The sequence below is a fragment of the Bombina bombina genome, chromosome 5 (assembly GCF_027579735.1).
Source record: "Bombina bombina isolate aBomBom1 chromosome 5, aBomBom1.pri, whole genome shotgun sequence".
Taxonomy (NCBI): domain Eukaryota; kingdom Metazoa; phylum Chordata; class Amphibia; order Anura; family Bombinatoridae; genus Bombina; species Bombina bombina.
This window is the reverse complement of record NC_069503.1, coordinates 1,073,743,305-1,073,770,804: the sequence shown is the minus strand read 5'-3', so window position 1 is coordinate 1,073,770,804 and position 27,500 is coordinate 1,073,743,305.

The following is a 27,500-nucleotide window of genomic DNA, read 5'->3' as shown; positions in this document are numbered from 1 at the left end:
ACACTAACCGGTTTACAAGGTATGCTGGTCTCAATACCTAAAGAATCGGACATAGCCCACTAATTGATGAGTAGTACTGTTATCTATAATAATGGCTGACTTATAAACAGTGCAGTCTTCACTACTAGTACCTATACTTACTCGCCACATGTATCTGACTCTTGAAAAGAAAATGGCCTCTCATCTGTTTAGTTATAACACAATTAATCACAATCCTTAAGTATATGGGGATAATTTGTAGATAAATCATTTGATACATTTTTATAAAGGACTGTGATTGACATCTGTACATTTCATTAGTAGACTAGGATATTGTTATATTTAATATGTATGTACAATAGCTCTCTGCTACTCTGCTTTCTATTATGTGATATTGTAATATAAACAGCTGAACAGGGAGCCATTTAGTTACAACTGCTGAAGTACTCATTTTCCAAAGTAATGTTTTCTGCCATCGTTTCCTAGTACACAGCAATATTGGTGCAGCTAAGGCGTCTGTTAATTGGCATGCAAATGAGGCATGTCATGCTATCCCTTTAGCATCTATCTACCTTTAACTCGTGTTCTATGGGACTAAGTGATGCATACAGTTTTAAACAACTTTCTAAATTACTTCTATTACAGGTGCAAATCCCCAAATCCAGAATTCCAAAATGCAAACTTATTCTGAAATCCAAAGCTTTTAATTAATATTTTAATAGAAATGAAATTATCAAAATGTACTATTTTCCCCTTCTCTAAGTCCCAATCTTCCCTGCCTGTGTCTTTGGTTTGTTTTTTTGTTATCTAAAATGCAAATAATGGTCTCTATTTATTTAAATCATACAAGTAGACGAAAAGACCTCCGGTAGGTAAGATTAGGAACATCTTTATCAAATGTCCATAAAAAACACACAAAAGCTGTAGGTCGTGGCCACGAGATCAGCTGACACGTTTCGGCTAGTGAGCCGTAGTAATAGCTTATATTATTTTATTTAAAACAACAGGTATTATATTTCTAATTTACAGTACTGTACTATCTTTCTAAGGGTATTATGTATACAGAAGTATAAAAATGATATACAACTACTTAAAGGGACAGTTTACTCAAAAATGTTCTCCCCTTTAATTTGTTCCCAATGATCCACTTTACCTGCTGGAGTGTATTAAAATGTTTACAAGTAGTTCCTTTACACTTATATTGGCATTTGAAATAGTTAATTTAGCATGTGGTATCCCCACCTATTCTGAAAGTTTGTGGCCGCAGGTCCAAGCTATATATAAGCTTTGTAAACAGCCAGCAGAAGAAATTACACTCCCATTGGGATATAGCAGAGATAAGTTAATAAAATGTTGATTTTCCATTGTTCTCTCCAAGTACTGGTGATTGTTTTATGGACAGATATAAGATAAAGAAGCAGGTATATGTACACAATGTGATACAGTAATAATATCAGATTATACCTACAAACTCAACCCATTTTATAAGGTTGTTGCTTGAAAACACAAAATCAGAGCATTAATATACACAAATAAACCATAAAAAGCTAATTTTCATAATTTTTACTCTGCAGTTGGTAAACAAAGCAATTGTAAACACATTAAGGGAAAAACTATTTTACAGTATACTGTCCCTTTAAGGTTGCATGAGCTGTATTATGACATGTAAATATTGCCCAAATGATATAACATATTGTAGTTTACAGTTATTCCCATCCCCTCACCAAACTGTCTCATTTTACAGAGGTAGATATTCCAAAATCCAAACTATGCAGCCACCAATCAGCAGCTAGCTCCCAGTAGTCCTTTGCTGTTCCTGAGCCTGCTAAGGTTTTGTTTTCTATAATGGATACCAAGAGAACAAATCAAATTAGACAATAGAAGTTAATTGGAAAGGTGTTTAAAACAGTATCTGCTTTATCTGTATAATGAATGTTTCATTTTGACTCTGAATCACAAAATAACAATTTGGGGTTTTATTTCCCTTAAAAATCCTGTCTAGAAAAATAGTTCTACAGGATTTCAAAGATGCATTGATCCTTATAGGAAATTATTTTTTTTTAGTGAAAGAAGAACTCCAACTTCTCACTGTCTGATACATTATACAAATGGATTCTCTCTCTAATCCTGTGTTCTTGATAATTACACTTTCATTATGATCATACAATTTACCACTAATGTATTTTCCATTGACTGTAGGCTACTCCAATTCCTAAGATTATTAAGGTAGCATTGTGTGACATAACCTATTAGATTATTCACTTTTTATCTAGTGCTTTCTAAGCAACACAAACCATTCCTGGCAAAGCCAATAGCCTACTAGATGCTAAGGGTACATTTTGGCCAGTTCCGTGTCCCCCTTGAGGTGGTTTCAAGCCCCAAACAGCCGTCTGTCTGTAAACTTTTGTTTACATTTTCTAATATAGACAAACATGAAATCTATCAGCAGTGTGCAATACTGGCTTCTTTTGTGTGTGATACACATTATATAAGGAATGTTTATTCTTGTTATTCTTTTTATTACAAATATTGCAACATATAAAAATCAACAACTGGCAGGTGGTAAAAGGAAGAACTGAGTTTTACAGCAATGTGCACATATTGTGTAGGAGTGGGAATCACAGCTGCTGCCAGCATCTAGAGTTCACACAGCAGAACGTTGGAGCCCGAAGGTAAAAAGAAGTTATGTGAACAACTTGCCGGCACCATTCTGGATCTGTATCTCTTGGTTGATTAATTGGCTGCCAAAGGAATGCAGACTTTAGGTGCACATATATCCTTTAGCGAGGCTGAGAGGATGGACGGATATATACGGAATTTAGCGCCAAGAAGAAACTTGTGAGGTGAAGGCAGTTGATGAGAATTATTTTTGGGAGCCAGAAAATATTATTTGGACCATTACACCCATCCCAAACTTTTACTTTTATGATACTTAGATCTTATTTATTAACCCTTACCCTCTGCACCCTTATTTATTATATCTGCTCCCAGCACTCTAATTTACTAATCCTTACAGTCTGCACCTTAATTTATTATATCTGCTCCCCAGACCTCTTATGTATTAGCCCCTATAATCTGCACCCTAAATTATTATGCATACATACTCCCCAGGCCTCCAATGTATTAACCCTTACCCTCTGTACCTTATGTATTATACCTGCTCCCCCATGCCTCTAATTTATTAACCCTTACCCTCTGTACCTTATGTATTATACCTGCTCCCCCAGTCCTCTCATTTATTAACCCTTACCCTCTGTACCTTATGTATTATACCTGTACCCAATACTCTAATTTATTAACCCTTACCCTCTGCACCCTTATGTATTATATCTGCTCCCCCCAGGCCTCTAATTTATTAATCCTTACCCTCTGCACCCTTATGTATTATATCTGCTCCCCCCAGGCCTCTAATGCATTAACCCTTACCCTCTGCACCTTATGTATTATACCTGCTCCCCCATGCCTCTAATTTATTAACCCTTACCCTCTGTACCTTATGTATTATACCTGCTCCCCCAGTCCTCTAATTTATTAACCCTTACCCTCTGTACCTTATGTATTATACCTGCTCCCCCAGTCCTCTCATTTATTAACCCTTACCCTCTGTACCTTATGTATTATACCTGTACCCAATACTCTAATTTATTAACCCTTACCCTCTGCACCCTTATGTATTATATCTGCTCCCCCCAGGCCTCTAATTTATTAACCCTTACCCTCTGCACCTTATGTATTATACCTGCTCCCCCAGGCCTCTAATGCATTAACCCTTACCCTCTGCACCTTATGTATTATACCTGCTCCCCCATGCCTCTAATTTATTAACCCTTACCCTCTGTACCTTATGTATTATACCTGCTCCCCCAGTCCTCTAATTTATTAACCCTTACCCTCTGTACCTTATGTATTATACCTGCTCCCCCAGTCCTCTAATTTATTAACCCTTACCCTCTGCACCCTTATGTATTATATCTGCTCCCCCCAGGCCTCTAATGTATTAACCCTTACCCTCTGCACCTTATGTATTATACCTGCTCCCCCCAGGCCTCTAATGTATTAACCCTTACCCTCTGCACCTTATGTATTGTATCTGCTCCCCAGACCTCTAATGTATTAACCCTTACCCTCTGCTCCCAGCACTCTAATTTACTAACCCTTACAGTCTACACCTTAATTTATTATATCAGCTCCCGAGACCTCGAATGTATTAGCCCCTTTAATCTGCACCCTAAATTATTATACATACATTACATACATACTCCCCAGGCCTCTAATTTATTAACCCTTACCCTCTGCACCTTATGTATTATATATGCTCCCCCCGGCCTCTAATTTATTAACCTTTACCCTCCACACCCTTATGTAATATACCTGCTCCCCAATACTCTAATTTATTAACCCTTACCCTCTGCACCTTGGGCTCCAATACATATGCAGCGTCGCCCGTATATTTCACCCGTCGCCCCCATTTTTTACTCCCATAGACTAACATAGAACTGGCGCGCAATTCGGTAACCAATATACAGAGCAAGAACTTACGCGCGCAGAATTGACAAAATCTACTCCATTCTCATCTCGCCACACATAGCAGGCGCAGCAACCCTTGCATTGACTAAAAAAGCAACGTAACTCCCTGTAAGTCTTAACAAACACATACATTTAAGCAGCATCTCAAATAGTTTAAGGGACATTATACTATAAAAAAAATTCTCTATCCAATTACTTCTTTTACTAGCTGCAGAGTATAAAATGTAAGAGATTTGTTTTTTAAGGTTTATTTCTGTATTTGAAATAGTTGATTTTGTGTTTTGAAGTCACAACCTAATAAAATTGATTGAGCTTGTAGGTATAATCAGATCTCATTAATTTATCACATTGTGTACATATACTTGCTTCTTTACTTTATATTTGTTCTTAAAGGGACAGAAAACACCAGAATTTTTGTTGTTTAAAAAGGTAGATAATCCCTTTATTACCCATTCCCCAATTTTGCATAACCAACAGTTATAATAATATACTTTTTACCTCTGTGATTACCTTGTATTTATGCCTCTGCAAACTGCCCCATTATTTCAGTTCTTTTGACAGACTTGCATTTTTAGCCAATCAGTGCTTACTCCTAGGAGCTTCACGTGCCTGAGCTCAATGTTATCTATATGAAACACATGAACTAACGCCCTTTAGTGGTGAAAAACTGTCAAAATGCTTTCAGATTAGAGGCAGTCTTCAAGGTCTAAGAAATTAGCACATGAACCTCCAAGATTCAGCTTTCAACTAAGAATACAAAGAGAGCAAAGCAAAATTGGTAATACAAGTAAATTGGAAAGCTGTTTAAAATTACAAGCCCTATTTAAATCATGAAAGATTTTTTTTTTACTTTACTGTCCCTTTAAACCAATCATCAATACTTGGAGAGAACAATGGAAAATCATAATTGTATTACCTTATCTCTTCTAGAACCCACTGAGAGTGTAATTTATTCTACTGGCTGTGTTAACGGCCTTGAGGTCAAAATATTTAAAGGGACAGTCAAGTTCAAAGAAAACTTTCACGTTCTAAATAGGGCATGTAATTTTAAACAACTTTCCAATTTAATTTTAACACCAATTTTGCTTTGTTCTCTTGGTATTCTTAGTTGAAAACTAAACATAGGAAGGCTCATATGATAATTTCTAAGACCTTGAAGGCCGCCTCTTATCACATAATTTTTCATTTGCTTTTCACAACAGGGGAGAGCTAGTTCATGTAAACCATATAGATAACATTGTGATCACGCCCGTGGATTGTGGCAGACACTACTCTAATTGGGTAAAATGAAAGTCAATAGATAATAAATAAAATGTCATGTGATCAGGGGGCTGTCAGAAGCTTAAATACAAGTTAATCACAGAGGTAAAAAGTATAATAATATAACAGTGTTGGTTATGCAAAACTGGGGAATGGGTAATAAAGGAATTATCTATCTTTTAAAACAACACAAAATCTGGTGTTGACTGTCCCTTTAAGGTTGGGTGGGGATACCACAGGCTAAATAAAATATTTAAAATGCAATCATAAGGGTAAAGGAAATACTTGTAAACAATTTAATACACTCCAGCAGGTAAAGTGGATCATTGGGAACAAATTAAAGGGAAGAACATTTTTGAGTAAAATGTCCTTTTAAACCTTACCGCCCAATAATTATTATAATCAATATTCCTCCTCTGCAATTGTGTCAAACCAATCAAAAACAACACAACCTCTCACCTGCAGCCTTAAAACACCTGATAATGCACACCTATCGGTAGCATCAGTATTATATATACCCATGTGTCAATTTATATTGGACGTGAGATACATTAATTAACATCTTATAAGTGAATATTACTATATGTACCCTTCATACACAACTATTGTGAATGTGAGTCATAGTACAAGAATATGTCATACACATGATAATATTACCTGTTTTTATTGCCATTTCAACACAGGTCATATTATATGTTTTAACAATATTAGTGTAATAAAACTCACCTCACATGGATGTGTATGACAATTACATGGTAAATAACAGAGGACAAGGTTTATGGTGAACTATAATAATATTTCGGCTTTTTGGATGAGTGAGCTGAGGTGCCTGTAGTGGATTGCCTTGTTCTCCTTGTTTTAGCTTGGCATTTCTGCTGGTGTGCTGGCCACAGATTATAGGCTGGAGGCAGTGTCCTGCTGGTGTGTAAAATGCTCAACCAACACACCCAAGAGTTGATTTTGTTCTCTCCATCTATTGTCCATCTGCATATCAGACATAATTGCATCATCTGTGACTGGTTTTGAACACTTGCACATAACGATGCTGCCATGTCCCTCTGCAGCTCAATGCTACGTTTGTGTAACCTCTCTTGGCCACTGAAGAACCTCTCTTGGCTCCTGATGAACTTTTCTTGTTTCCTGAAAAACCTCTCTTGGCCTCTTTGTATGCTCTCAATACTTGTGACGAGACTCCTCTGGAGTGCAATGTATTCCTCACCCATGGGAGAATTCAATGCATCCACAGGCTCTTGAGCAACAGGGCTGACAGTTGCTTGAGGGGCAGGTTCAGCTGTAGCTTCTGCTGCTTAAGGGGCAGGTTCAGCTGTATCTTCTGCTGCTTGAGGGGCAGGTTCAGCTGTATATTCTGCTACTTGAGGGTCAGGTTCAGGTGTATATTCTGCTGCTTGAGGGTCAAGCTCAGCTGTATCTTCTGCTGCTTGAGGGTCAGGCTCAGCTGTATCTTCTGCTGCTTGAGGGGCAGCTGTTGTTTCTGCTGTATTTCCATCTGCAGATGTTGGAGCTTGTCCCATGGAAGAGGATGGTGGAGCTCGTCCCATGAATGAGGATGGTGGAGCTTGTCCCAAGGAAGAAGATGGTGGAGCTTGTCCCATGGATGATGATGGTGGAACTCTTCCCATGGATGAGGATGGTGGAGCTCGTCCCATGGATGAGGATGGTGGAGCTCGTCCCATGGATAAGGATGGTGGAGCTTGTCCCATGGATGAGGATGGTGGAGCTCATCCCATGGATGAGGATGGTGGAGCTCTCATGGATAATTCGCAGTCTCACTGATGACCAGTGTGTGACCACTCAGCTTCTACAATCGTCACTTCTTGTGACATAGTATGTGGGTAATATCCATGACTGAGATGCAATTGTGTTGTGGGGGTGTAAATACATGGACCCTTTGTGGCTGTCTTGGCTCCCCCTCAAAACCAAAGGAAGGATATTTCTCTGGCCAAGAATCTTGCTAGGGGTCATATGGCAATGGCATCACTCCCGGGTCCTCAACTGAAGCCATCCAACCATGCTCATGCCTGGGAACATACTGTTCATGCGGTTGCCTGAAGACTGGTGGTGGCATGGCTGTTTGCATCCTTGTGACAGGAGGTTCTGTGGAGGAGTTAAAGGATGAGAGGGATTAGAACAGTCAGATATATGTCCATGTGGGCATACAATGTACATTGATACATGCTAGGGCCTATACTGATTCTCATGTCAAACTCTATAACATGCATGTGCACATTGTGAGTTGGTCTATGAGGGATTTGAATATGAGCAGTATACAGAGATGTGTTTCATATAATAGTTATGTGTACATGTCAATGATGAAATAATGTGTTCTTTAAGTGACACTATGGTCACACAATTTACTTTGCCCTCATCTAGGCACCGAACCTGCTTTATTGAGCTAAAGGTATTGGAATGGCTATAGTGTCCATTTAATGAAAATTCTACATGTGGTTTGTGGCCTGTGTTACTCTGAGACATGTTAGTATTGCACTATTCCATCTCACATCATGAATTGCATTGTGTTATGTAGCAGTAATGTAAAGTATAATTGTAGATCTTTTTGTTAGTACGCCAAATACCATGCTCCTCATCATGTACATGAATGTGTGATATTAAAGGATGTTATATCGCAACTACATATAATACAGGTGTGTGGGATGTTACTCACCAGCATGATGTGCTGTGGTTGCAGCCCCTGAGTCAAAAGCCCCTCAGGGACCTGCGTATCATCTCCTGCCAGGTGTTGTACTCTATTTCCAGGGCTGGCTCACCGCCTGTTCCCTTCTGGTAGATAGCCTACTGCCCCATCTTTTCTTTGACCCGCTTCTTGCAGTCATTCCACCTCTTTTTCAGGCCCTCTACAGTCCTCCTCTGCGGGCCATGCTGTTGACGGCATCCTCTACTGCCAACCATGTAGTCTTTCTTTTTATGGCACTGCCTTTGCCCTTTTCCTGCCTGAAGAGGGCACTGTAATTGTCCATGATGGCCTGGACTAGGGCAACATTTTTTTCAAATGAGAAGTTTGGACATCTCAGCCTCTCATACTCCATGGCCACTTGGCTTTATCCCTGTGTTGTCCCTGGCAGTGTGGGTTCCTCGCTATCTTCTCACTCCTCCTGTCCCATTGTGCACCCTCTCTCCCACTCCTGGATGTGCCTGCTCTCTGGGGCTCTCTGGCATCTCTCCTCCCATCATCACTTCTGGCTCTCCCTCTCCCCACTCTACTTACTCCCTGACGGGGGGCCCACTGCTCCTTGTGTCCTCTCCAATACTCCTCTCCCCTCCTCCCTACCATCCTCACACTACACACACTCCCACTCACTACCAGTTCAGTAACACACAATCGCAATCAAACACTCAGCCTTTCAGACTTTAACCCGATGTACGAGGTGAAATTACGGCCAACGCGGATTTCAGGGCTTGCGCTGAAACCTGTGCCATATATATGTAATCTTGCCCCTTATGTATTATACCTGCTCCCCCCAGGCCTTTAATGTATTAACCCTTACCCTCTGCACCTTATGTATTATAATCTGCTCCCTAATACTCTAATTTATTAACCCTTATCCTCTGCACCTTAGGTATTATACCTGCTCCCCCAGGCCTCTAATGTATTAACCCTTACCCTCTGTACCTTATGTATTATACCTGCTCCCCCAGGCCTCTAATGTATTAACCCTTATCCTCTGTACCTTATGTATTATACCTGCTCCCCCCAGGCCTCTAATGTATTAACCCTTACCCTCTGCACCCTTATTTATTATATCTGCTCGCCAGCCCTCTAGTTTATTAGCCTCACAATTAAATATACATGCTCTACAGACCTCTTCTTTTGTAACTTCTACCCCTTTATCCCTTTATTGTACCTGCTTCCCAAACATTCAAACAAGACCTGCTTTGCAATTCTATGTCTGTGTGGGTGTTACGATTGCGCCATGTTCTATCTTGGTATTCCTGCTACTCGGACCTTCTCTTTGATTATTCCTAGTCCCAGCATCCTACTTTATTACTTCCAAAGAACATATGTGGGTTTCCTAGCTTTTAGCAATGACATTGATATTGGTACTTGCATTATTTTTGTTTCTTTATATTTTTATTTTTAAATGAAAACACAGAAAATCAATGCAAAGTATAGAGCTATGGCAGTGTAAACACATTGCTAGGTAGTATGTCCAGTTTATTTTTAATACCCATTGTTTACACAACAAAATCAATAAAGATATAGAGATTCTAAGTTACATATGAGGAGAAAGTAGTGGACTCATCATATGAGGTAACACAAAGGTGATTGTAGTATACTATCTGACAATCATAAGTCTGAGATGTAATAAAGTCCACAATATCATAGTATGAAAGAACCTGGAGTTTCAAGCCTTATTAAGTCCATTGTAGTATTTTCAGTTTATGAAGAGGCTCTTTAGATCTCAAAGCTTGTAAATCATAGATGCTGAAGTATCATTTATATGATAAGAAAATCCAGGGCCAGATCTACCTCTTGTAAGAAACAGGAAGAGGACGTTCTCAGCGTCTCAAGGATGACAGTCCCCCACAATTGAAGTACATCCAAATGACAGTAACCCAGGAACAACTGCTCAGGCTTAGGGTACCGTAGCTGTGGTTGAATCAAGCCGTAAATATGATGCAAAAGGAGAAGTAGCAGGTACTCAAATGTAGGTAAAAAATTCCAAACCTTATTCCAAACTTGCTTGGCAGATTAAAAAGGCTCAAAGTCCACAAAAAAGGCACAAGACATGACACGTTCTGCGCCCCCTACAGGGGCTTACTCATAGACATCATGTCTATGAGTAAGCGCCTGTAGGGGGCGAGAAATATGTTAGACGTTACCTATATGTCTGACTGTCATGTCTTGTGCCTTTTTTGTGGACTATGAGCCTTTTTAATCTCACAAACAAGTTTGGAATAAAGTTTGGAATTTTTTACATACATTTGAGTACCTGCTACTTCTCCTTTTGCACAAGATTTACCTCTGTAGAGCCACAGGAGTTTTCCCTCCTCCACAGTGAGAATTAAGAACTTGAAGTGCTCCCTAAAAGTGTCTCTTGCAGTTCAGATACCCCTAGACAGCTGTCTACTATGACTAATAGGAAATTCAACTCTGGGTGAATCCACGTGATCCAAGATTTCTATTGGTGTTTTAAAGATTGCAATCAAACAATATGAATTATGCACCATCTTGAAAAAGTAGCTCTGTACTTCAAATATTCAGTAATTGTCTTCTCATCTCAGCATTCCTTACTCTTTGCATCTGGAATAAATATAAAATACAAAAAACATAATAATTAGGCATTATCCTTCAGAATCAAAACACATATCTAAGTATAAGATAAAAAAATATAAGAATATAATTTTTTTATGTTAATATTCAATTTAGTGCAACAATAACAAATACTACTATATTGTTGTCCATGAAAGGGCTATTTTCTATTGTCACATTAGCTTTTGCAATTAAAATAATTTATCCTTTTGGTCTCCTTGTATACAATACAAAACTACCAAACTGACCAGGTGAAAAAGTAAATAAAGACTTCTGTTTTTGCATGGTTGACACAAATATATGGTTCTCACTAGCCCCTATTCTCTTTATCTTCCTTTTGCTTTCTTTACCTTGCAGGGGTCATTAGCTATGCCCTGCCTTTGTAGTGTTTATAAATCCAGGTGATTTAGAAATATATCTGACACAGAGTCCATTTATACAGCAACTAACTACACACTTTATTTCCTGGTTCCTCACTCTAACAACACTGTCCCCGCCCCTGCTTCTTTGCAACAATTATATACATTTACAAGTCAGAGCACAAACTAGGAAGAAAGCATTATATATTATAATATCACAACAGACACCATAGCCTTGATTACTATAACACCTTGCTTATCAAGGAGGAACTCTACATGATAAATTTGCGACATGACTGCAAGAAGATAAGCATTCTTCTATGTCAGAACTGAAAGCAGCTTCTTGAGATGTTGGCTTGTACAGAAAAATGGCAGATACCTCTGAGAAGAGAAATGCTAAGATCTACCACTCAATAAAGGACGTCAGCACTTAAAGACATCCTTCCGTTCCATTGCATCTAAAATAAGGACTATTCACACATGTTCTAGCTCTTCCTCAAAGTCATCATCATTTATCAACTGTTGGCCATATTTATGAACTGTAGTTGAACCTGTTATTCTTTAATATGGTGAATATGTAGAATTATGTTTATTACTTCAGATTACTAAAATATTTTGTTTGTCTGGTCTTCTCAGCATCCAAATGTAGATAAAACAATAGGTTCTAGGAGATAATTAAATATCACCTCTATAAAAAGATTTTAGCAGAGGGAGTTAGAGTCTTACTGGTCAATGCTGGATCATCCCATGCTGATCACCCAGTTTGGGATAACGTGCTGAATCACCCAGTTTGGGATAACGTGCTGGATCACCCAGTTTAGGATAAGTCAGTACTTACAAACAATCCTATATATTTTTAGAATCAAAGGGAACAAAGGAAATATACAATAGATAAACCACTATGTATAAGTTCCTGCTACTTGCAGTAAGGAACTTGGAGGAAAAAAATATCTTTCAACTCCAGTCCTTAGAGGCCACCAATGGACCAGGTGTATATGATATTTAAACTAGAGCCTAGGTAAAACAATCAACTTATAGGTGAGAGCAGGTTAATAACCATGGTTACTAATCAGTGTGCTCTGATTTCTGATAGACCTGTGCTTTAGTTCTGATTTCATGAAATCCTGGAAAATTGCTTTGCCCTAAGGACTGCAGTTGAAAAACATTGTTCTAGCGCACACATCTGCATTAATTACCTCATGCAATAGTCTTCAATGGGGGAAGCAGTAAATTTCATGTCTGATGATGCTTGAGCATTAAGCCAATTGAGGGCAAAAATACACTCAAGTAGTGGAGTTCTTTATTTAGTTCTGTGCAATATGATTTAAAAAGCCCCAGACAAGTAAGACATTAGCGGATTAGTAAAAGTTTTGAATTTTTCCTATTTTTAACATTGAATGGACTATTAACTTTTCCCCTTGTGCTAGTAACTTTTAGCCCCTGACTAGATAACTATAGTAATAATTTTCTACCTATATATATAATATATATATATATATATATATATATATATATATATATATATATATATATATACACATATTCACTTTTTAACACCTTTTTTATCAATATTAATGTTATTTCTTTATAAATAAAAACATAATTTATGCTTACCAGATAAATTAATTTCCTTCTTGGCAGGGAGAGTCCACAACTTTATTCTTTACTGTTGGGAAATATAACACCTGGCCACCAAAGGCTTAAATTTCCCTTCCCCTTCCCCTATCCCCCAGTCATTCTGCCGAGGGAACAAGGAAAATTAGGAGAAACATCAGGGTATAAAGGTGCCAGAAGAAAAAATATAAAAAGGGAGCTGCACAACAACAAAAAAATTACGGGCGGGGTCTTGGACTTTCCCTGCCAGGAAGGAAAGGAATTTTTTTTTTTTAAATCATTTTTATTGAGGTAGCAATGACAAACATACAGAAAAAACATTGGAATGGCAACATGCCTAGACATATATATCAGCTTTCGAATATGTAATACACAGACATGTCCTAGATGATATATTCAGTGATGAGTCCTAAAAATAGGAGCAATTGGCCATACTGGGCAACCTCTTATATATTTTTACATTCCAGCCTGTGGAAGCAATTATCTAACAGATATAGCATTTGAGACCAACATTTCTCTTTAGGAAGTCCAAATAAAAATAAGTAGGTCTCTAGGTGTCCACTTAATAAACATCCATTTATAAGCTAGTTAAAAAAAATATATAGTAGATAATATTACCAATATCAATTCTCCCCGAAATTCTAGGAGCCTAAGGGGTCTCTTCAACATCTTATGATCCTAAGGCTCCCCGGGCCCAGACGGTCTAGCGCATATCATAACTAGTAGTATGGGTCATCCTTATATTAATGCATATTGTCGCACCCCTCATCCTCTACTACTACCTTCCCAACCTCCAGACCCCATCGAGTCAGCGCAGATCAGCTCAATAACTATCAATTAAAGGCCCTAGCGTCTATAAAATCTTAAGGGTCTGAGGGCTGGAAATATGCTTCATTTTGGTTAGCTCACAGTTTGATGAATTCAGAATAGAAACCAAGCACCACTCGACTGGGCCCAAAGGAACCCCAGGGCACAGGGAGGTTATGGGGTTGTAATAGACTACTGATATTATAAATGATATTCCCAAGCAACAGAGCAAATATAGTAAGAATAAGGGTATGAGGATAAAGGGCTCTGCGCCTCGGATGTGGCAGAGACTAACTAACTCTGCTTTTATATGTGGAGGGCTTAAGAAGTCAACTAACTGCAAATTTGTACAATGGGGGGCGGAGCCCGTACTAGACCAAACTCCTCCCCCCCAGAGCAAAAGGAAGGATGGAAAACACAAATATAACAATAACATGAAGCAAGCATTTAAATAAAATATCATATGGTGCCCAAAGCTGAAATATATCTATTTGAAATAGGCCCAAGCACTTTTCAACCTCCTTTTTAGGGCCTCTCTCAGACCTTAGACGTCTGCTTTACAGAATATAGGAGGTTCATGTAATTTTAACATCCTAAATCTATTTAGACCTGTAAGTACACTATAGGGAAGTACATTATCTAAGTGTATAAATTAAATATTAAAAATTAAAAATATTCAAAGCATATGCTGTTTGGCATTACTAAATTGGCTAGTAAGTGATTAACGTTTCTCATTACAAGCTCCCAACTGTATACAAATCAAAATATGGGGGGGGCGGGTTTGCCCTCAAAGTAAAAGGAAAAAGCAAAATAAAATAAAAAGTGGGCTACTGGCAGAAGGGAGTCATATTTAGTAGCATACCTCCCTAATCTAAACAAGCATTTGGTATTAAGTTCTAAGGTTTACACTTTATCTATATAACGAGCCTCAATCAATGATATAACTTTTTCAGAACTTATGTTTACTTTGGTGTAGCAGATATCCCATTAGAATGGGGGCTGCTCCTAAAGAATATAATCATTCACATCCAACTTGAAAGCTGTAATGCTCATATTTCACAAATAACTTTTTATGTATAGATCAAGCTGTATGTACAAATGTCCCAATGATAAACTGCTGGAACATATACATAGGGCCAATCCATACCCATCCTACTCCTGTCCCGTAGGGAGGCATCTGAAAGCTTTTGTTATAATATAATATAATAGGTCACCTATGTAGAAATATATAAGGCATGTGTAGACGATATCTATTTAATTTAATTGGAAAAAGGGATCAGAGTAAATAAATTTTGCTATTATCTGGAGGGCGATGTGCCATGCCTCGCCGTCCCGGCCGCAGACAGAGAAGGCCCATAGCACATATATGAAAAGAGGGAAGATCCCAGAGAAGAGATATGACCATTCACTCTGATACCCAATCCCAAAATATGGTAACCTTTATAACTACACTATGGCATGATAGGCATAGATATTTGAATACAATTGTGTCCTATTTATAATCTGCATATGAGCACCACATTACTGGGGAAAAAAATTACTGCAAATATAAAATATGGGTATATATATATATATATATATATATATATATATATATATATACAGGCAGAAGTACAAGGGTAATATTAAAGGCATCAAGTTTAACAAAGCTCTAATTAGAAAAGTAGAGTGCAGTGTATCACAGACCAAAGACTAACAGGATCTGTTGATAACAGCTGCTTCTCTCAAACTGGAGAAAGCAAGTACCATTAACCTATTCCAGACCTAGGTTAATAGTAAGAAGATGTCATTAACTCTATGTAATGTAGCTCAGTTCCATCAACCCAGCAACCCGGTGTGGAGAGATGTACCCCAGCAGCATATATGTGAGCTGTCCAATTAATAGATAGCTTGGCGATTCTTCCAGTTACAGACCAGTCAATGTCCGGTGAAACCACCAGTATGGGCTCTGAAGCATCGAGAGCGGTATGTACCAAAAGTGTAATAGCACCCTTTTTGAGATCTAAGTCATACGAGCCAGCCAGAGGTATGCCTTGTATCTGCTCCCTGTATAGTAATTTGCTGATCTGCAAGCTGCCATTTTAGATCACCCATGTTAGTTGCACGACTAAGTAATGTGGCTGAGGGCAGGAGGATTCTATTGATCCTTTCACAGATAATCCTATCCTGTTCTGCCATGAGGGCTGCAAAGCTAGCAAGGAGGTCTTCCATATTGGGAGGTTGCCCAGAAAATCAGATGTTTCTAGTCGAGGCGGCAATCTGAGTTTCAGTGCTGCAAGTCACAGTGCTGTCCGGCACTTTAGAGTAGGCCTCCTTCCTCCCCAAAGCTTGTGACATCACAAAAAAGAAATGGCGATTTTCTCATCAATTGTCTTTTCGCTTCCCGGGCAAACCATGGAGCCCTCTCAAATGCAGCTTCACATTCTAGTGGTTTGTAGCTGATGATAGGTGAATGGGAGCTGGTTATAAGCTGGGTGCAGGGTAAGAACCGGCCTGTCTCCTTCTCCAGCTAATCCTCCCTGTAGTAGGTTATCTGACATTAGAAAGACAACAGGAGGACCGCAATTCAGTGCAGCCTAGGTCTGCTAGCACTGCTAAAGGTTTAACTAGTTTTTTTCTGCCCACAAAAACTGACTTTTGGCTTTTAAATGATATAATATGCAGGAGCTCTGCTGAGTTGCGCCCTCTCTCTTCCTTAGCTGGCTCCACCCCCGAAGGAAAGGAATTTATCTGGTAAGCATAAATTATGTTTTCCTTTCATAAGGCAGGGAGAGTCCACAACTTCATTCCTTACTGTTGGGAAAACTATACCCAAGCTCCACAGGACACTGAAGGAATAATGGGAGGGAACAAAAAAGAGGCGGATTCTATTCTGAGGGCGCCACAGCCTGCAAAACGTTTCTTCCGAAAGCTGCTTGGGTAGCTTGGGAAGCAAACACATCAAACTTGTAAAATTTAGAAAAAGTGTGTAAGGAGGATAAGGTAGCTGCCTTACAAATTTGATCCATAGAGGCTTCATTCTTAAAAGCCCAGGGGGAAGCCACTGCTCTAGTGGAATGAGCCATTATCCTCTCGGGGGCTGTCGTCCCGCTGTATCATAAGCTAAGCGGATGACACTCCTCAACCAGAAAGATAGGGAAGTCATAGTAGCCTTCTGCCCCTTACGCTTCCCCGTATAGATGACAAACAAAGAGGAAGATTGTCTGAATTCCTTAGTAGCCTGAAGATAGAACTTCAAGGCACGAACCACATCTAGATTGTGAAGCAAGCATTCCTTTGCTGAGGAAGGATTAGGACACAAAGAAGGAACAACAATTTCTTAATTAATGTTACAATCAAACACCACCTTAGGGAGGAACCCTAATTTAGTACGTAAAACCACCTTATCAACATGAAAAACAAGATAAGGAGGTCACATTGCAAAGCAGAAATCTCAGAAACTCTTCACGCAGAGGCAATAGCCAACAAAAAAAAGAACCTTCCAAGATAACAATTTAATGTCAACAGTATGCATAGGCTCAAATTTAGCCTGCTGCAAAACACGAAGAACAAGATTGAGGCTCCAAGGCGGAGGACCAGATCTAAACACAGGCCTGATCCTAGTCAGAGCCTTAACAAATGACTGCACATCCGGAAGCTTAGCCAATCTCAGTAACACCGACAGGGCCGATATCTGTCCCTTCAGGGAACTAGCAGATAGACCCTTCTCCAGTCCATCCTGGAGAAAAGATACAATTCTGGCAAGCTTAACCTTATGCCAGGAAAAGCCATGGTCTTCACACCAGTACAAGTAAGTCCTCCACACTTTATGCTAGATGCGATAAGTAACTGGCTTACGAGCTTGAATCAGAGTGTCGATAACACTCTCAGAAAACCCTCTTTTGGCTAAGACTAAGCGTTCAATCTCCACGCAGTCAGCCTCAGAGAATCTAGATTTTGATGTACGAAGGGACCCTGTATCAGCAGATCTCTGTGACAAGGTAACCTCCACTGAGTTTATGAGGACATCCCCACCAAATCCGCAAACCATGTCCTTCGTGGCCATGATGGAGCAATCAGAATCACTGATGCTCACTCCTGCTTGAAGCGAGCCACCACACAAGGGAGAAGAGGTAATGGAGGAAAAAGATATATGAGTTTGAACCTCCATGGTATTGATAGGGCATCTATCAGTTTGCTTGAGGATCCCTCGACCTCAACCTGTACCTGGGTAGCTTGGTATTAAGGCGGGATGCCATGAGATCTATCTCCGGCATCCCCCAATCGCTGCATATCTCTGCAAACACCCTTGGGATTGGAGAGACCATTCCCCTGGGTGAAAAGACTGCCTACTGAGTAAGTCCGCTTCCAAGTTGTCCACACCCAGAATGTGGATCGCTGACAACGTACATCTGTGAGTCGCCACTCTAGTATCTGAGATACGTCTCATCGCCAAGGGACTTCTCGTTCCACCCTGATGGTTGACCTAGGCAACCAATGTTATATTGTCTGATTGGAATCTGATAAACTGGGACGAACCCAGAAGGGGCCAAGCTTTCAAGGCATTGAAGATTCCCCGCAGTTCCAATATATTGATTGGAAGGGAGGACTCCTGCTGAGTCCACAGCCCTTGTGCCTTCTTGGCACCCCAAATGGCACCCTAAATGGCACGTGCCTTGGGACAGATAATCTGGACAGAGCCACCAAGACAATCTGTTGAGACAGATCTGAATGGTCACCATTCCATTGTCTCAGCATGCATGATTGAAAGGGTCTGAGATGGAATATGGCAAATGAAATGATGTCCATACAGGACACCATAAGTCCGATCACCTTCATACACTGGGTCACTAAGGGTCTCAAGGAGGCCTGGAGGGCAAGACATGCAGTAGTTAGCTTGTAACAGCTCTGATCTGTGAGAAATATTCTCATGGATATGGAGTCTATTATTGTCCCCAGGAAAATTTACCCTGGTACTTGGAGTAAGAGAACTCCATCTTGAAATAGGGAAAACTCAGAAACGTGTTTAGGCACTTTAAGTTCAGAATTGGACGAAAAGTTGCCACCTTTTCTTGGAACCACGAAAAGGTTTGAATAAAACCTCAAACCTCTTTCTGTTGTAGGTACTGGGACAATTACTCCAAGAGAGGAGAGATCCCGTACGCAACCTAAAAAGGCAGTCCTTGTAGACAGTATGGAGAGTAGGAATCTGTCCCTGGGTGGATGAGATTTGAATCCTATTCGGTATCCCTGAGATACAACCTCCAGGATCCAAGGATCCTGTACTTCCTGGAACCAAGTGTCTGAAAAAAGAGACAGTCTGCCCCCTACTCAATCCGATCCCGGATCGTTGGCCGCCCCTTCATGCTTTTTTGTTCTTGGTGGGCTTCTTAGTCTGTTTGGACTTATTCCAGGACTGAGCCGGCATCCAAGTACTCTTGGGTTGCGCTGACTTGGATGAGGATTGCTGTTGTTGTGATTTGTCAGAACGAAAGGAACAAAAATTAGACGTTTGCCGTCCCTTAGGCCTATTCTTCTTATCCTGCGGTAAGAAGGCACCCTTCCCTTTGGTAACTGTAGAAATAATGTAGTCCAGCCCTTAACCAAATAAAGTCTTCCCCTGAAAGGAAGAAAAAGGAGTCTGGATTTAGAAGTCATATCCGCAGACCAAGACTTCAACCAGAGAGCCCGGAGAGCTAGGACCGCAAAGCCAGAAGCCGTTGCATTTAAGCAAATAATCTGCATATTTGCGTCACAGATGAAGGAGTTAGCAATTCTCAGAGCTTTAATTATCTCCTGAATATCCTCGAGGGGAGTTTCCACCTCAATGAGCTCAGACAGTGTGTCGCACCAGTAGGTAGCTGCTCTAGCAACCGCTGCTACAGCCGCCGCCGGTTGAAATAAAAACCCTGTATGTTGAAACATCTTCCACAGAAAAGTTTCCATTTCTTATCCCTAGGCTCTCTAAAAAAAGAACTATCCTCCAGGGGGATAGTAGTATGCTTAGCCAGCATAGAAATAGCGCCATCCACCTTAGGGATGGAGCCCCACAAATCCAATTGAGAGTCAGGGACCGGTAATAATAATCCAATTGAGAGTCAGGGACCGGTAGACGAGGGGAAAAAAGACGTTCATATTCTTTCCCATTCGTTACTAATAATGTTTACCATTTTAACTGGCACAGGAAAAGTCAGAGGTTCCTGTCTTCATAAACCCTGTGTAATTTAGGGATCTTAGGTTCCTCAGGTAGTTTAGCCTCTGGAACCTCTAGCGTAGACAGAACCTCCTTTAATAAAAAGCGCAGATGCTCAATTTTAAATATAAAGTAGGTTTTCTCCGCTGAAGGAGGTTTAGAAACTAAAGTTTCCGACTGAGAAAGTTCACCCTCTGAAGCTACAGAGGTTAACTCATCCTCGGATAGCTGGGACATAATAGCTTAATCCGACAAATATTAAGATGACTCTAGGTCAGGAGAACTATGTTTAACCTTTCTCTTACATTTGCTAGAGGAAGGTAAGGCACTCAGGGCCACAGACACTGCTGATTATAACTGTGCGGTAAAGTCCGCAGGAAAAAAGCCCCCTCCAGATGGAGGATTAGTTGAGTCACGGGGAACTGCATGTGGAGCGGGTAGAGTAGAAAGGGTAGTAATCTCTCGGGACATAGCGCTATGAGTATTAGCAGACTTGCCTCCCTTCTTAGACTTTAGAACAGTGCTTAGGCAAATGCAGACATCCCAACTCTCCCTGAAGTTCAGGGAGTTTCCCTGATTGTAATAGCAGCTCCCTGATGCCAGTAAATGGAATGCAATCTCCCTGAAACTCCAAGTACCATGATCCAATGTGGCCCAAATCCGGAAAAGTGTTTCTTTAAGGAATGCCTTTAGTTGCTGGGACGATATAGAACCCTCAAAGCATGCATCAGTAACCAAAAAGCCCCCACTTATTCTAATAAAATAAAAACACAAATACTACCTTATTTACTGCATGTAATTAATCTTCATATTCTAAAATATTTAAGCATTCAACAAGCGTACAATCACTGAAAATTAGGTTTGTTGTATGTGGTTGTGCAATAAATAAATAACTCCTAGCTGAGCAAATAATCTCCCTGAAGGAGAAATAAACCCATGATCCTATGGAGGCAAGGAGCCACACTGTGACCCTGTATAGCAAAAGTGTAAATAAAAAACGGTCTTACCCTCAAGGATCCATGCTGTGGAACAAGTGTGACAGTCTTGCAGCGACGCTCTGACATGGACTTGAGTGTGTAACAGCAAGCAGTGAAACTCGTCAACACTGATTGCTCAGGAGCTGTTAGGCGACAGACTGGATGGGTTCGCAGAAAAACTTTCCCTGCATTTCTAGACTCTCACTGAGAGGTTGACATGGTTACTTAAAACTCCTGTCCATTCTTGAAGGGAACATGCTCATTACATGACTATCCAAAATATTCTGACACCTCCTATAGTGACGAAAGCCAAAGAATGACTTGGGGATAGGGGTAGTGGTAGGGATATTTAAGCCTTTGGGTGGGGTGTCTTTGCTTCCTCCTGGTAGCCAGGTGTTGTATTTCCCAACAGTAAGTAATGAAGTCGTGGACTCTCCCTGCCTTATAAAAAGAAATTGTGTATATATATGAGTGTAATACCCTTACACTTTACTTCAGCAATCAAGTTGCACTAAATTTTATAATGCAGTTTGGGCTTTTGCTCGCAACCTATAACTATCAGCTTGTAATATGAGCGCTGTTTAGCACAAGTCACACGTTAAAGTGAAGGTAAAGTTACCTCTCTATGAAACTCTACTAACATTTTTTGCACAAAACGAATATGAGTTTCATTTACCATTTTTTTTTAAATATCATTCTAAAGTAAGTTATCGCTGTTTGTACTCACTTATTTGTTTTTGGCAAATTCAACCTGTTTCCCCCTCCCCCATGAGTTTATCACATTTTTTAAATAGCCTATTGTAAATTTGTCCGTTAGGCGGCCGTCAATTGACGTCATCCGCCTCCCAGATGATGTGGGCATTCAATAAGATTTATTGCTTCAGCTAGAAATCAACGTGTGCTTCCATTTCGCTCATGCCTAGTAGTAGTATTATGGAAATGTATCACAGATATTCAGAATGAAGCTGCTGTCTCTCGCATTACATAACGCATGTGCACTTATGAAAAAAGATTGCCGATTTGCGCTTGCGCAGAATACACTGAAATTGCCGTTGGCTCATGCGCTGTTTCACGCAGACTCGTGAACGCGCTTTAGGAAGATGTAAAAAGCAGGTGGGACCGCTGTCTACGTCAAACACTAGAAAAGCAGGAAGTAGTATATGGGAGGAGTCAGACATCGCAACGGTAGGGAGAGAACAATTTAGAAATAAAATAAATAATTAAAAAATGTGAGAAAAAACTTAGCGATTACGTTAGGGTAATATTAACAAACACATTAATGTATTGCAAATGCTTAAACTTTACCTTCACTTTAATTTTAGCGCTGTCCAGCAATATTGATAATCACGCCCCGCGTTATCATTCGCTCACCACTTTTAATCTTGCCCTTTGTAAGCAGATCTCGTATAATGTATTAATTGCTGATTATACCATTAATTATATGTTTGCTTTAATAAGTTAGTTGTTCTTACTTTATTGTCTAATCTAGCTCTGATGTGCGCATTCTGATTATTTAACAGACATATCATACTTTGCCTGTAGCAGACTTGCTTTCAACCACAATCAGTGGCACACACATTACAGAGTTTTAAGGAGTTAGCTAAGTAATTGGTTTTTCCTGCTATCAACAATTTATCCATCTACATGTGCATGAAGACCATAAAAAGAGTATATTTGGCACCAAGATTTCGAGACAATATTTCCTAGACTTGGGTGGTAGCAGATAATTATGCCTGATATTTTAATGTTAATATAGGTTTAAAATTATTAAAGGGATACTGAACCCAAATAAATGTAGCTACCAATCAGCAAGCACTACCCAGGTGCTGAAACAAACATGGGCCGGCTGGTAAGCTTACATTCCTGCTTTTTCAAATAAAGATACCAAGAGAACGAAGAAAAATTGATAATAGGAGTACATTAGAAAGTTGCTTAAAACTGAAAGCTCTATCTGAATCATGAAAGAAAAAAAAAATTAGGTTCAGTGTCCCTTTAAGCTACATACATCATATCTCTCTTGATACAAATGACAAGGCAATCATTATGCCAGTGCTTTGTTATGACTAATATTGGAGTCAATAGCAGCTGTTTCAAGACTAACTCACAAGTGGCATTCCAACTGTTTTGCTACATGATAATATAATATAATTGGAAAGGCATGCCCACGGTAGTCAGCAGGCTTGCTTGCCAACTGGGCATGCACAGGACAAGCAGTGATCAGCAGGTCCGACGAGAAACATATGCTAGTTACAGCCATAGCCTCACTTCCACCCAAACTGCGCCAAAATGAACAGCTGAGGCTAAAATAAACATAGTTTCACATGCTTTAGAATACTTTAACTGTAGAAAGCATTGTCATTAAGCTTAAAAAATGACTTGTCCCGATGTGATCCCAACACGCTTAGAAACTGAATCTGGAATTTCCCTTATGTAAATTGCAGTTAACAGATGTAACCATCAAAGCAGATCGAAATGTGAAAACCCTTTTAATTAACTCCTGTCCCTAAGAATGTAGTTGCGGTGAAATAAAAACGAAAATCACAGTTTATAAACTGATTTGCTGATACTGAACGTGACAACAAAGCATTGGGCACCAGATGTCTTGAGATGTGCAGAATTCAGCAAAGAGATGCCCTTGTTGGGGTGACAGAAAAGACAGATCACCACTCATGGCTCAGTCTTAGTATTTTCCAGCACCTGCTTCGAACTTGGGCCAGAGGAATGATTGATGAGCGCTAGACTCGCTAGTCAGAAATGAAGATGGAAGCCTAGTTTTTTTAACCCCTTTGCTACCAACGTGATCTAAAATGTCTTCTCTTTTTTTCTTCAAAATTTCTTCTTAGCAAAGAGGAACTTTATGAATTGTTTTGCAATAAACATGGGACCCCTCAGGCAGGAACTGCAAATAACTGTATGTCTGTGTTTAACGTGTAGGTTAACCAGACAGGAACTGAGCACACATGTAGTGCAAACAAAGTGAGGAACAGTAATGTTTTGTAGTTTGCTTTTCTTATTCACGTTTTATTATAATTTAGCAAATTGGATGTCAGATAAAAAATTTTTTTTTTAACACATTCACCTAGATTACGAGGTTTGCGCTATACCGGGTGCTTTAAGAACGCATTAAAATGAGCGGTACCACACTTTCCATAGCGCTGCCATTACGAGTTACTAAAAAACCTCCTTGTGCTGTGAGGTATGGTCCGATAAGATCCAAACCGCACAAAAGTCAAGGGCTGAGTTTACGTGCTCATGCACGCTTTCCCCCATAGATGGGGAGAGAGTGTTAGAAAAAAAATCTAACACCTGCAATTACGGAATGGCAAATCATCGTAACGCAACGCCATTGATGTCTATAGGGGAAAGAAAGTTACTTTTAAACCTAACACCCTAACATAACCCCCTAGTCTAAACACCCCTAGTTCGCCGCCCCAACACTAAATAAAGTTATTATCCCTAATCCGCCTCCCCCAACATCTCCGACACCTAAATAAAGTGATTATCCCCTAATCCGTCTCTCCCCGACGCTAAATAAAGTTATTAACCCCTAATCCGCCGCTCCCCGACACTAAATAAACCTATTAACCCCTAAACCGCCGGCCCCCACTTTGCGACTAATAAATAAACCTATTAACCCCTAAACCGCCGGACCCCCATATCGCAAAACACTAAATTAAACTATAAACCCCTAAACCTAACACCCCCTAACTTTAAATTAAAAGTTACAATATAAGTATCTTAAAATAAATAAAAACTTACCTGTGAAAGAAAAAACCCTAAGATTAAACTATAAATTAACCTAACATAACTATTGTAATAAAATAAAATAAAAAACTACCAATTAAAAAACCTAAAATACACATTTAAATAAACCTAATACTATGAAAAACTAAAAAAATCTAACATTAGAAAAAATACTTAACGCTAAAATTACGAAAAATAAAAAACACTAAGATTACAAAAAATAAAAAAATAAAATTATCCAAAATAATAAAAACTACACCTAATCTAATAGCCCTATAAAAACACAAAAAGCCCCCCAAAATAAAAACACCCCCTAACCTACAATAAACTACCAATAGGGCATTTTGTAGGGCATTGAACTAAGTTAAACAGCTCTTTTACCTAGAAAAAAATACAAAGTCCCCCCAACAGTAAAACCCCCCAAAATAAAAAAAATAATTCTAAAAAAAACCTAAGCTACCCATTGCCCCTAAAGGGGCATTTGTATGAGCATTGTTCTTAAAAGGGCATTCAGCTCTTTTACTGCCCTTAAAGAGGCATTCAGCTCTTTTACAGTGCCAAAAGCCCTAATTTAACCCCCCCCCAAAAAAACTAACTAACCCCAGAATATCTACTTACAGTTCCTGAAGTCCGGACATCCATTTCCATCCAGGCAGCGAGAAGTCTTCATCTAGGCGGCGAGAAGTCTTTATCCAGGCAGCGACATTTTCATCCATCGCGGGGGCACCTTCTATCTTCACCCAGGCTGCATGGAGCAGAGCTATCCAGGACCGGCGATGACATCCTGTGCGGAGCGTTCTCTTCATAGGATCACAGATGTACACTGAAGTTGAATGCAAGGTACCCGTTTAAAAATGGCTTACCTTGCATTCCTATTGGCTGATTTGATTCTTCAAATTCAAATCAGCCAATAGTATAAGAGCTACTGAAATCTGATTTGAACAGCCAATAGGATTTCAGTAGCTCTCATCCTATTGGCTGATTTGAATTTGAAGAATCAAATTATCCAATAGGAATGCAAGGTTCACCATTTTTAAATGGATACCTTGCATTCAACTTCAGTGTACGGCGGTGATCGTATGAAGAGGACGCTCTGCACAGGATGTTATCGCCGGTCCTGGATAGCTCCGCGCCCCCGGGATGAAGATAGAAGACGCCACCGCGATGGATGAAGATGTCGCCACCTGGATAACTACTTCTCGCCGCCTGGATGGAGATGGATGTCCAGACTTCAGGAACCGTGAGTAGATATTCTGGGGTAAGTGTAAGGCTTTTTTTATTTTTTGGGGTGTTTTTTTTTTAAGATTAGGGCTTTGGGCACTGTAAAAGAGCTGAATGCCCTTTTAAGGGCAGTAAAAGAGCTTAATGCCCTTTTAAGGGCAATGCCCTTTTAAGGGCAATGCCCATACAAATGCCCCTTTAGGGGCAATGGGTAGCTTAGGTTTTTTTTAGACTAAGGTTTTTTATTTTGGGGGGTTGGTTGGGTGGGTGGTTTTTACTGTAGGGGGGACTTTGTAATTTTTTGTATGTAAAAGAGCTGTTTAATTTAAGGCAATGCCCTACAAAAGGCCCTTTTAAGGGCTATTGGTAGTTTATTGTAGGTTAGGGGCTATTAGATTAGGGTGTAATAGTTTTTATTTTTGATAATTATGTTTATTATTTTTTGCAATCTTAGAGTTTTTTATTTTTCGTATTTTTAGTGTTTATTATTTTTTTAATAGATTTTTTTCATTTTTTGTAGTATTAGGATTTTTTAAATTTGTAATTTAGTTTTTTTATTTTTTCGTAGTGGTTTAGTTTATTAGTTACGATGTGGGGGGCTAGCGGTTTAGGGGTTAATAGGTTTATTTAGTGTCAGCGATGTTGGGGAGCGTTGTTGACGATGTGGGTGGGTACCGGTTTAGGGGTTAATAGGTAGTTTATGGGTGTTAGCGTACTATGTAACATTTTAGTTATGAGTTTTGTGAAATATTTTTGTTTTGCAAAATCCATAACTACTGGTCTCAGATGGCGGAATGGATTGTGTCAGTATAGGCTGTAATGCAAGCATTTTAGCCAGACCGCACAACCTGTAATACAGCGCTATGGAATGGACGTTGCGTTAGAGGCTAAAACGCTTGTGGTATAGCTATACCGCCGCGACTTGTAATATCCGTTACCGGCCATTCCACGCGCAATGGCTGATTTTATCAGCGGTATAGCCGTACCACAAAACTCGTAATCTAGGCCATTATTAATAGTTTGACCAGGACAAATAATATCACTAAAATAACAGCCTCACATAAAGAAAAAATACATATTTAATTTCATTACAGATGGTTTAAGTCCAGCATAACACGCTATTTTAAAGGGCCATTATAGTGGAAAATTATTTGTTAAAACATGCAATGTTATCACTATCAACCCTGCAAGGCTATGAATTAAACCCATGCAAATAGGTTAAATGCATAGGCAAAGTACTGATTGGGAGCTGCAGACTACTGCTGGTCCCGAGAACACATATGGACACATATGAAAAATACATATATACATGTAACATTTCATAAGTGTCCTCACTTAAAGCTGCAATATGGCAACACTAGTCCCGAGTGGAATCAGCAATTCAAGTCGCAAAACACAGCTGTGTACCTAGTACTGCTGAGAGGCTCAGTGGTAGTTGCCTTTCGGGACCTGCAGTTCTCTGCGGCTATCAAGCAGTACTTTAGCTGTGATTTTACATCTATAGAGGCCTTGAACTCACAGCATTGCAGGGTCAATAATAACAATAATAT